The following is a 12,942-nucleotide window of genomic DNA, read 5'->3' on the forward strand; positions in this document are numbered from 1 at the left end:
TCTATCTTCACATGACTGTTCAGTCCCACAGTTGTCACTTATTCCAGCCTACCTGTTTAGAGATATGAGGAGAAATTATGTAAAACAAAATTAATCTTTTTCCTCTCAGTCTTAGAATTAAGAATAATCCAGTTTGAAGACCAGACTGAAGTTAAGACTTCACTTCCCACTAATGTGAAGATAACCAAGTTCATGAAAGTTTCCCCATATTTCAGTGGATGATGATCATGATTTCACAAAGTGACTTAGACACTTGATAAGATTTTCCCCCTTTTGGAGGACTACTTCTTAATGTCACAGCTCTTCCACCTTTAATTCTTGTAGTAGCACTGAAACCCAAAAAACCAAAGGAACACAGCTGAACACCATCACACAACAAAAAGATAAAAAAATAAAATAAAGCAGAAAAAACCCAGAAACTAAAATACAATATGATACTCTGGAATGAGTGTATCCAGTGCTTATGTGCTATATAATACAGTCCATGAAAACCACAGAATTCTGTGGATTCTGTGAATATATTTTTGGAGACTTAGGATGCTGCTTTAGAGATTTCAATTTGTACAACTACTAGAAATTTTGAAGAATGTCCATTAATCTACAAAGGTTTTGATTTATTTTTGTGGTGGAAAAGGCTGATGATTTCATGTTGCACAATGAGAGAATTTCTAGTTTAGTAACTAAGAGAAATATTTTGTTATTTCTGTTCTGTTTACAATACCATTAATCCTTATATCAGCACGTAAATGAGTATTTATTTAACACTGAATTCCCATCTTTCATTGAGATGTACAAGAAGAAGACATGCCTTAATTAAAAGGAGGATAGACTGATGTGAAAGTAGTAGGCCTTTGATTGTTAGTGAGGAGGGATATGAATTGCACTCATTAAAATAGAATGTTGATAAGGACAGGCTATAAATCTTAAAATGGGTTACCCCGGAGATGGGTTTTAGAAATAATTTTGCCTGTAAACCAAGGACCTGACAACAAAAAGAGTGACAGCATTGCTTTAGACAGTGTACAAGAGGAAGTATTGTTTTTTTAGAAAGCTAAAGACAAAAGTCACTTTCTTTATAGCAAATATATGCCAAAATTTAAAAATACCAGCATTTCAAACATTATTGGGAAAAGCAATTATCATTAAATAAGTAATACAGTTTGATTATAATATGAATATGACAAGAAAGAAAAGGACAAGAAATGATTGCTGAAATATGAAATTTAAGAAAGGGCAACTTCAGAAATAGTGCTTGTTATATTTGAAAACTGAGTTAAGCTCATTTTGCATGAAACAAAAGCTGAAAATGAAAGTTTTTAGCACATCCCCTTTTTAGGCATTCTTTTCTTGATTCAGAATTGTGTGGCACTATTAGGAGAGCTGTAAAACAAAACCTCTTTCAGAAGTTCTTCCTAGAGGTGCAAGTGATGTAATGACCCTCAACCAGACAAGCTGGCATTTTAGTCTAGACTGAGAGGACAGTGTAAAATTATATCATAAGTCAACACAGCCCTAACCAAGCTGGAAAAGAGGACAAGCCTCTCTGCCTGTACACACTAGAGGATTGTAGATCTGGTAATGCAGACAGACAAGGAGAGAGATTCAGAACAGCTTTGCTGTGAAAAGCAAAGCTTCAGAAACTCTCTAATACAAAAGGCAGGAAGTCACGGAATTAGGGAAACAGAAACGGAAGAATTGAGAGTAGAGCAAAGGAGGTCATAATACAAAGGAATGTGGCAGCCAGATAAGCAATTTTTTGTCAGTGGCAGAGAAGGGAAGCCAGCATTGAAGAAGAGAGTGAGGGTGAGTCCAGCTAACATGCTGGTTTTGACAAAACATCCCAGCACCCCAGAGAATGTGTTTCTCTTTAAGAAGACTTTTTCTGCACAGCCTCATAAGGGAAGAAGAAAGTGACAAGGAAAATAAATGTGCTCCAGTAAAAGGATAAAAAAAAAAAACAGGAAACATGAGATAAAATAAAACTGCAATAACATGTACTGCACTCAGCTTAAAATCTTTTCAAAATAATCAATACAATCAATAGTTAGTTTAATGGCCTCCATAACCACTAATCACACAACTTGAAGAATTCTAGTAAAGATGCTGATAGTAACAGCAGTAGCATTACAGATCTGAAATAATGGAGGTGATGTTTTTCTGTTGTAATGCAAAGTAACACCTTTCATTTCTGCTTAGCAGAATTGATTCCATCAATGATCATTTGTTCCATTGAGCCAGTTATTATGTAGCCATAATAATTTTACAAACACTAAATATCAAAGAATATTGTTAAAGAAAGCCACTCCCTTCTGCAATACTGCTGCAGGTGTAATCCAGAAAGGATAGAGTAGTACTACCCATTTGCCAACATATTACTAGAACAAGTTGCTCCATCTTGGAATGTTTTAATTATGTAAATACATGGTAATTTTGATTCAAATAATGTTTTCTTTTACTCTAAATTTGGCAGTAATATTACTTTGACTTAAAAAAAAACATTATCCCAAACAGTTATTTGGATAAATAATTGCTGCTTTGAAATACATGCAAACACCAGAGTTGCAGTGTAGTAGTAGAATGAGCCAATTACTACTCTTCAAAACACACAACAAAGCTGCACAATCAATACTTTTCTGGGTCTCTACAATTACCCATGCTGACAAGGTGGCCAGTGTAAATATGTCTGCTCAGCTGCTATTCAGTTTATCCCTTTTGACTAAGACAGTTTGGAAATCTATCATTAATTCATAGTGAATGAAGAATGAAAATTTCTTGGTTAAGGTTATAAGAACTGAGATGCCCAAAGTTCACAGTCAAACTTTAACCTGCATAGAATACCATAATAGTAACCAAAGAAAAAGAGAAGAGCCCTTCAAAAAATTCACACAGCTACTTACAAAAACTTACAGAACAAAACAATGATACTACACCAGAAAGAAAACTTTCTCTGTAATCAAGCTACGTGTTGTGCTAAAAGAGCTTGCTAACCATACATTATTCCTGATGAGTAGTCTGAAGATCTTAGGAAGAGGTGATATAAGTATCCCAAAGAAAAGACTGAGATCAAAGTTCTACTTGGATTACCAGGAGCTGTGATTCACTCCAGGTAAAGCAGACCTGATCCTTTTCTGCAAACACATTTCTTGTCCAACAACGTGTGTGGATATTGTTCAACAATTCCACTATCAGGAACACTTCTCACTTCTACATTAAGTCTCAGAATGAAGATTACCTACTGTTGTAAGTAGATATACAGTAAAGAAAGAAACTTGCCGAGATAATAAAGAGCCAAACTGGGACCTCTGTCTTTTGGGAAAAAGATTATGTGGAAATATGCGTAGATAAAAACTGTTCTAATTTTATCATACATTAGTTTCCTCACAGGTATTTGGAAAACATTAATAAAATTAATTAAATCATTTTCTCATAAAGTCAGCAGTGGTTAAAAAATATTTTAAATGTATCATGAGCAAGGTAGGTCAGCAGAAATTCACTTTTCCACTGGGATAAATGTGATCTATGTATAGAGGTGCTGAGCAATAATTCCTTTTAACCCAGCTGAATACATGCGTTCTTCATAAACTTGCAAATTCTTGGAAGGAAAGAAAGAAAAGAACATCTGAATTTTTTCAGGGTAAAACGCAACTGCTATCACGAAAGGGGTAGTCAAAATATTCAATAATTGTAACTTTTTCCAATCTAGGACATTTTGCCCTGAAAAGGTGGCATACAAACTACAATACAGAAATCACACTTGAAAAACAACAACCATTAAAAAAAATTCTTTTGAGAGACATCGGTAACAACAAAAGCACAGCTCAGAGAGGAGAATCCAAGCAGACTGCAAATAGAGGTTAATACTTCCATGACCAGCCTTGCAATTTTGCATCTCTGTTAGCTGTTCCCCAGCCAATCCTTTAGCAGTGGCTTGTGAAAGTTGTGGGTTGCCCGATACAAATCACAGCTTCATTGTTTTCCAGTGTGCTCCACACATATTCATAACCACGGGTTGTTCACTATGCCTTTGTTACTTAGCTCTACAACTACAGAGCCAATAATTCCTTTCATTTTCTTAAGAAATCTGTTCAGATCCATGTTCTGCTGTTTGCCTACCACTCCTCTGCACAGGAAGTGCGGAGGCGCCCCCGCCAGCCAAACAGATGCACAGGAGATTGCATTTCATTGTTCAGGCTGGTTCACAAATTTCTCAGTAGCTTGGCTATTATGAGTTAATGCATTTTGTAACAATTATTATTATACACTCTATGTGGCTGAATCTCACCAGAATTTGGGATTGTACTGCTGTACTAGTGTAGAAGACTTTGTCATTTTCTTAAAGCACGTTGCTTTTAAGCTCTACAAATGCATTCCAAGTGTTTTAAAGAAATGCATCATCTAAGTTTAGCTAATTAAAGAAATAGATATAAAACATTCTTGGTGGCTAAAAGATTTCCATCAAGATAACAATTACAAAATGTGTGACTTAAAAAAAATTATGTCAAACAATATAAAATACTCATTGTTGTTTTATTTTCCTTTGTTTGTTTCCTTGAGAAAAACACTACCAGGGTCTCAAATTTCTCTGCACTTAAAAATTTACCCCATCTTGTCAACGTGCTCTTGCTCGTCCAGTTTTTCCCAAGTGTAGTTGATTGCAAATCACACCTGTCCCTGCCATGCTGAGCTTGGCAAAAAGTACATCCATTAACCTGGTGGCTAAGAGTATTTGCAATTTCTTTTGTTTCTGTTGACAGCTTCTTATCTGTTTTTCTGTCAGAAATTCTTTGCACTGTACTCTTTGTTCTCAGTTTTGATCCCTCCTTTAAATTCTGGTATTATTGCTTTTCTGACAGCTAATCTCCATTTCCTGTTAAGTGCAAGTATCCATCCATTTGCTGTCAGAGAATTCTCCTCCACAGCTTGTTACACCTTCCCATTTAGCATCTTCCAATACACCAAAAACTGAATATAATTTTAACCCTTGCCTTTTTCTATGCCTTTGATGACTTGTTTTACAACCTGGTGATGAAAAGCTGATGTGGATTTTTGGCTGAATCTCTGATTCAGCAGCTCCTAATGTGTAGCCTGCAAACCAAAGAGAGGAAGAAACATCCTTCCATGTGCTGGGGGTGCTCACCAAACAGTCCAGCAGGTAAACACAGTCAGACAGTACCAGATTTTCAAAATGCAGACATATTCTCTACCCTGCACAACATTGCATGTGTCCCAGGAGAAGCAAATTTTAAAAAATTTGAAAGAAGACAGAAGTAAATATGACTTTAATTTCTTGAACTCCCCTTATCTAGCTGTCAGCAAGCATTTTTCCAACTCTTGTCTCTGCTAAAGCATTCAAAAGTACTCCTGTGCAGAGACCCAAGAAATTTTGCAGAAATTGTATCTGCTAACGTTTTGCTCTGCTAGAAGACTGGGCACAAACATAGAAATTATTCTTGAAGGGGTGAGACCACAACCAACAACCACAAAAACTATAGCTGCCATTCAGTGTCAAACAGTACATTGTTGTAAATACTCTTTTAGTAACACATCAGGCCATTTGCTGAGTCCCATTTGTCTGTGAGTCTCTTTGTGTGTAAAAATCACAGCACTGAGCTAAGCATACTGTGCTTTTACCATCTGGAACTATAGCAGGAAGGCTACTTTAGTGTAGCCTGTCCTACCAAACATCTTAGGGGATATGATAATTTCTTTAAAGCAAATTATGTCTCTTTCATCGACCATTTTATATCCTTCTGCGTCTAACAGAGCAGGAAAAAAACACCACAAACACTTTGTTGGTATTTGATATCTCTCCTTGTTGGTTTATCCAGCTATGCTAAGCTCATGCTGTTCATCTTTCCAGGAAAAAGAATAAATGATTGATCAAATACTTTCAGTTAATTTTTTTGGCCAATGATAAACAGAGAGTGATGTTTGCCTATTTTTAATACTGCCATTTAATAATCACTTCCCTGTTTTAAAGATGTTTTTTTTTATCTTGTATTTCAAACAGTAATTTCATTGCATACCTTTGAATGCAAAAATAACATTATTAACATTAACAAGTACTAACATTATTAACAATATTTATATTAAAATTATATTAATACAATATATTTACATTAACAAATCTTTTGAGTTGAAGTTACTGCAGAAACTTCAACTTATATTCTCTAATTTTTGCATTTTTAATATCCTCTTTTTTTATTTATGAACAACAAGTAAATAAAAGAAATTATCATTATTTCTATATTCACGCACTCAAAAATGTGGCAGGAAATCTGAACACACACACATCTCTGGAGATAAACAGAATTTCCCATTACATACTTAGTATGCAAAGTTTAACTATTTTGCTGAAAGCCAGATTAAGACAATGGTTTCTATTACTGCTGACACATTTTATTGCAATTCAGGTTCTTAAAAATTTCCTCTTATCAGCTTTTACCAGAAGTGAAGTGTTATACTGTAGGGGCCATGCCACACTTTCACTTTTTTTTTTTTTTTTTCCCTCTGAGAAACAGAAGGGTAAAAAGACAAGAGGATGTAGCTCATTATGCAAGGAGAGGCATGGACAAGGCTTCTTGGGACTTTCAGACTCCTTTGGCATCCAAGCCAAAGCAAGCTAGCCAAGCTAGCAAGGTTTTATCTCAAATGTGTTCCTCAAACACACAACTGTTTGCTAGGTCCTGGTCAAAAGTAAACTTCTGCATATAGGTAACAAGGACAGGTTGGATAGAGCTCTTAGCAGCCTGGTCTAGTGGGAGGTGTCCCTGCCCATGGAAAGGGGTTTGGAACTAGACTATCTTTAAGGTCCTTTCCAACTCAAACTATTCTATAATTCTATGACTCAAAATTCAATGGGATTACCCTAAATTTAAGAAGGTGCAAAAAACACTTATACACCAAGGCTTCTAGAGTAAAGGAAGAACTGTGTCAGCGTGTGCTTATACAGCATGGTGGGACTCCCATCCTAATCTTCTCAGTGTTCACACCATAAAAATTCCTATGACCCTTCTAATACTTAATCATCTAATACTGAATTAATTTATACAGTATTTAAGGAACAACAAAGATTCACCTGTTTGCTAAAACAAAGTATAAATTTGCCTATCTGGAGATGCAGAAAAACTTTAAGTAGTTTATCAGTGATGTCCTCCAGTGATCTAACAGTTGCTAAATACTGTATCTTTCCTATTGGTCTTATATAGTCATTAACAAGAGAGAAATTAAAGCAAAACAATTCTTGTAAGGAAAAGACTGAAATGAGTGAATAACAAAAAAAAAAATGGGCTTGCTAGAATATGTGGTGTTCATTTCTATGTCCACATAATTGAAAGGGAAAAGGCACAAAAAACAGAAAGAAAACAGAGAGCATAATCAACAGCCCTTCTCTGTTTATTTTCTGATTCTGCAAATTAAAGTCTTTTCACTAGTGTTGTCTAGATTTTACACAGTCTCAAGAAAAAAAATAAACAGATAGAAAGTATCTGAAGAAAATATGGAAAGTTCTAAGCAAAGACAAGTTCATAGCATCACAGGACATTCAGTTTCTGAAAATGCATTATAATCTTGTGCCAGGCCCACAAGAAGTTTAAAAAAATAAACACAGTGTCTCCTAAGTCCTTAGCCCACTGTATTAGATCTATTCAAGTAAATATCTGGGGCTTCTATAGACTCTGGAGGATGGAAAAAACCCTCAAACACCATTCATATCCCTTTCTGTACTCAGCTGACAGTTATTTTGTATTTGCATCAGAGGAAATGTTTCCATAGTGGCAAATTACATCATTATGAATTTAATAATTGTAGACTAGAATAAGAGAGGCATCCCCAACTTTTAGCTATGTTCAGAACTGTTTACTAACTCTTAATTATCACAACTCTGAAAAAACCAGCTCAAATGCTGTCTTTACTTTATGGATTTTCATGAATACATTACATTCTAAGGTATTATTCTGCATCATTTTAGTCAGCTTATAAAACTTTCACCTATTGCAGTGGGATGCATTGTGAACATCTCGATGATAACCAAAGCAGAAGAGGTGTATTTCAGAGGTACTTAAGTGATTTTTGCACCTCAGTGAAAATTTAATTTTCAAAAGAGGTTTAAAGAGTAAGATAAAAAAAAAGAGATTCCTGAACAATTTGAAGAACATGGAGTTCGTTCATTCATTAAACCAGAATTGTTCTCACAAGCAATCATCTGGAAAAATGAAAAAAAAAGCTTTAATTTTCAAAAAGTTATAATAATGGTCAGCAGCATTAATTTGTTATGCTTATGGTGCCACCCATTTCCAGGGATTATACTGGAAATTAATTTTTGTCTTTCATTGTACAACAATTATAGAAGCACATTTTATGATTACTTTGGTATAAAAGGCTTCCCTCTTCAAGCGTACCAGTGAAATAAATGGAGTTGACATTCCAATACCTTGTGTATTTCTTTAATGACAACACTCCATTAGTGTAATTACAGCAATACAACATAAAGGGGAAAAAAAGTTAATTACCAAATGACCTATGTTTCTGATTCTAGCCTTCTTCGTTTTCACCAAGGTACACTTGAAAAACCTGTTCTTCATTTTAATAAACTGGTTGAATTCATGAGACTGAATCTACTGTATCTTAATTGTTTCTTACACTTCTCTTGAAAAATAACAAGGGTAACAGTAAGAGATGGTATAATCAAGATCTGCAACACAAAAAGAATTCTGCTTCATACTTTTTTGAATTACATAGTTCATATACAGCCAACTCTCATTCAGTCAAAAGGATATTGATTTTGCAGAGGGGCATACATATGAGTTTGTGAGTGAAGAGGTATCAGACACCATTTTCATTCAAGTGATGATAAGGGAATCCAGCCCAAAACTTTCTATTATAAACTTCCTATACCTTCTTGGACAGTTTTCAGAAAAATGAATATCTCATCACTAAGGATGTGCTTCAGAGCATTATCGGGAGGGAAGTGTGTTTCAAATTCACAGTAAGATAGCCATGGTGACACATGCAGCAGTGTGCCATTGATGAAGGAAGGCAAATTAACAATTTCATAAAAAAGAACAACCCTTAGGTGAAGGTAAGATGCAAAATTTTACATTAACCTTATAAATTACTTCAGTCAGGAAGTTTCGTTCATAAAAAGAACTTTAGCAGGTAGTTATAAATTGCTGGGTTTATATCTGTTTTCAATAAATTGATAAAAAATTGTTTGAAAATACTATAGAGCAGGAGAACTTTCAGTTAAAAAGGTTATCTCTAAGTTTTCCCATTCAGCAATTTAATGCTAACAAAATAAAACTATAATTTCTCAACAGGAACAGCATGGCTGTTTATGGTATGACAAAGGGTCCATTCCTCAACCCTATATAATTTTTCAAAATATTTCTTGAACAAAAGTTTTTGAAAGAGCTCATTGTTTTGAGAAGAATCTCTGGCACAAATCATCACAGAAAAAGATGGGCTTTTCCCAAATAATCCATAGATTTCATAAATAGCAAATATTAAATTTCATAGAAAGCAGTTGATTTTACTTTGCTTCTTTTTCAGTTACAGAACATCATAATTTAAATGAAAAGACAGCAGAGAGCAAAATATTATCCCATTTTTCATTTGCCTCTTCAGAAATTGAGGGGGGAGGTAAAACAATTTTACCTGCCACTTTGAGAAGTTACTGCCATTTTTGCATAATAACAATCATTATCTCCCAGTCTGGTGGTCAAACGAGCTTTGTTGATACATATGAGCTTCTCGGTTTTAAGTATAAACACCTTTCTAAAAATATTCAATAGGACTCTAATGGAGATTTATTGCATGCAAAGCATAATATTTACAGGTAAAAGGCAAATTATTTCTTTTTATACTTGCTAGCTTCTATATATTTCTGAAAGAGTACTTTTGAGTGTACTTTCTTTCTCTGTTTCTTAAATAGAAGTGTATGGAAAAAAAAACAACTATGAGGTAATCATAAATAGGCTCATTCTAATCTTGCAGACATGGCCTTATACATGTTCCCATCTTTGACACAATGTAAAAAATTAATTTAAGACTCTAATAGTTCAATACAAATACTGAAGACAAACTGTGGAAATGCCTTATTATGTATCATATAATGCATGTATGAATGATAGTACCATCTCAGAAAGAAGACCTTTACAGTTTTTCACTGGTGTTATTTCTCTGTCCTCATTGATATTCAACATTGATGCAACTCAGACTTGAAATTAGGTATATACTTAACCCATTAAGAGGCTTTAATACTATATACTTGGTTGACTTGACTTGTACTTTTCCTTATCTCATGGCAGACAGAAAGAGGCAAAACCACAAAACAGCAACTTGTCATGTTTGCCCACACCTTGTTTCGAGGAAACATTTGTAAAGAGCTTATAGAAGTTTAATGATGGCTTAATCTCTAAAAGTTCAAACAATATGCATAGTTGCATAAGCTATTTAGTCAATAGGTTGTTTACAACCACAGGTATTCTTGTAAAAGGACTATCAGAATGTCACTACAAAACATGAGATAAATTTTATACATATTAAACCCTCTTTCAGTATAAAATTACCCCTGCTTTTTTTGGGGTTTTTTTTTGTAATCATCTCACTCCTCTATGTGGATATGGTAAAGCCATTCACATGATAATTTAATCTATAAAGTTATTTCAACATAGCACAAAATACCCAAATTTCAGACTTGCATATCTATGTTACTTTGGCATTTTGTGTGGGTTTCTCAGCCCGTAAGAAACACTGCTACGCTGGTCTCTGTTGCTCAATTTACTCATTTCTAAGTGGTACCCATTAGGCCTTTTTGAATTGCAGCAATGTATGCCCAATATAAAACAGCAGCAATACCCTGGATGTCTGTTTAACATCAGCACCCCTCTGAAAGACTGCTGCAGGGATGCGTAGGAAACCAGTGTGCTGCAGAGCCCCATTTGCTCTTTTACTGTGCCTTGTTCTTTGTCTGCTCTCAGTTTCCTCAAAAATGCTGAGACTTTGATGCTTTCAGTCTGTGGAAGGTCACAGGTCTATCAAAGTGTTACCTTTCACAGGTGCAACATCTGGCATGCAGTACAGGAAACCCCACCTGCAGCTCTGCCAGAGCATACCCATGAGAACTGCAGGGCCACACTCTTCTCATTTAGCCCTAATGTTCACTCTGGGGGTTTTTAAAAGCAATATCCTTCATAGGTTATTTACTGTACATGTGGGAGATTAGTCTGCATGTTTTGTTTCAAGGTACAGGTCAGCTCAGCCTGAAGTGCATGAACAGTTTTGAGGCATTCCTCAAGAAGAGTATGTGCTTAATCAGTGAAATGCAATGCTGGGCTTTCAAGCAATGCAAACCCAAAGCAGAGTCCCCAAATAAATGTAGTGGACAACACTTAGGTGTAAATCTTTTATCACTGTAGTCAGGGAAGACAGACATGTATTCAGACAGGAAAGGAAAAAAATTCTAACCTCAAATGAAAAAGAAAAAATCAGGCTTCATTCTTGAAACAAGAGCCCTCAGGAAACTCACCATAATGCTTCCAATTTTTTGTCCTTTTTCATAGCACAAAAACATAAAACAAGAAATTATGTTCTTAAGCTGCTGAACCAATGAAATGGGAACACATGAAGAAAGACTGTTGACAAATTATTTTGGCAGCAAGCTAACTCTTTCTGAGCTCTCTTTTGTGCTGCACTGAGTCTAGAGAGAAAACTCCTTGATTTCTTGTGAGATTTTAGTCTGTGCATTCCAGAGTTTTATGCATATTTGGAAGGTCCCCAGGGGAAAGCTTTCAGCAAATTCAGAAAGAATTTCTAATTAATTAAAAGAGCTTTTGTTTCTATGTTCTTATTGAATTTTTTGTGGCATTTTCATGCTAAGGCTTCTTGAGTTATATATAGAAGCCATTAATCAGAAGAAACTGATGAGGATTTTCAACATTCCAAATGTGAACACTGTCATCTCTCTTTAGACAGCCAAATAGCTAGCCTAATATTAAAAATGCAGAGTATCAAGATGCTTCACATTCCTTCCAAAGAACTTCCTTTATAAAGTCCTATCTAAAGCTGAAACCTGTTGTTCACAGCTGCAGATGCTGAGGAAAGCAGGAGTGAAGCACAGCCCAAGCATACAGGTGTGTCCTCCTGAGTGCCTTCAAGGGGTTCAGCATTTGCAGCTCAATTGTATTTTCATTTCAGGAAGCAAATTCCCATGTAAGACTGGAAAAGTGAAGATCCTGTTTTACTGAGTCCCAAAGGGATGAGAGAATGGAACTTTAAGGGGAAGACTCTTTCAAGCATATTCCTACATGCAATCCCCTCTAACATTCCATGTGTATCCCCTCTTTGCTTTTTTTTCCCAGCTTTCTCAAAGATTTCATTTCCATCTACAAGCAATGTACCAAATATTTTCTTTACAGTTACTAAACTGATTGAAGGGCACATCTCTTTTTTTACTGCCTCCATAGCACTTCAGCCCCACCTAACCTATGAAACAGCATAAACAATGAAAGCCTCATCAAATTATGCCACTGAAAGTTACATTACATAAAATAACACAAAATTATGCATAGTCCAGAGACCTAAATTATTTTGACAAAAATAATTAAACTATCTGAGCAACAACTAATAATAAAAAAATATTAAAGAAAAGAATGAACAGAGCATTACAGAAATAAGGAAGTACCACCATGCCTGAGATAAAATGGCCACCTATGCTATTTGACAGCAGAAATGCAATTATCTAAAAGGAAAGAATACTCTAAGCCAAGAGAACTATGAGACAAAACTAATGGACAAGGACAGAAGATTCATACTTCATGTTTTCTCTCACATAACTTCATAAACAGTATGTGTTGCAGGAAAAATGTAATAAAAGAGGGAAGCAGCAGGCTGCTTTTCAGTCTATAATTTCATTACTAAATAATTTATCTTTCACTGCCCCCT

Source organism: Serinus canaria, chromosome 4 (assembly GCF_022539315.1).
Source record: "Serinus canaria isolate serCan28SL12 chromosome 4, serCan2020, whole genome shotgun sequence".
Classification (NCBI taxonomy): domain Eukaryota; kingdom Metazoa; phylum Chordata; class Aves; order Passeriformes; family Fringillidae; genus Serinus; species Serinus canaria.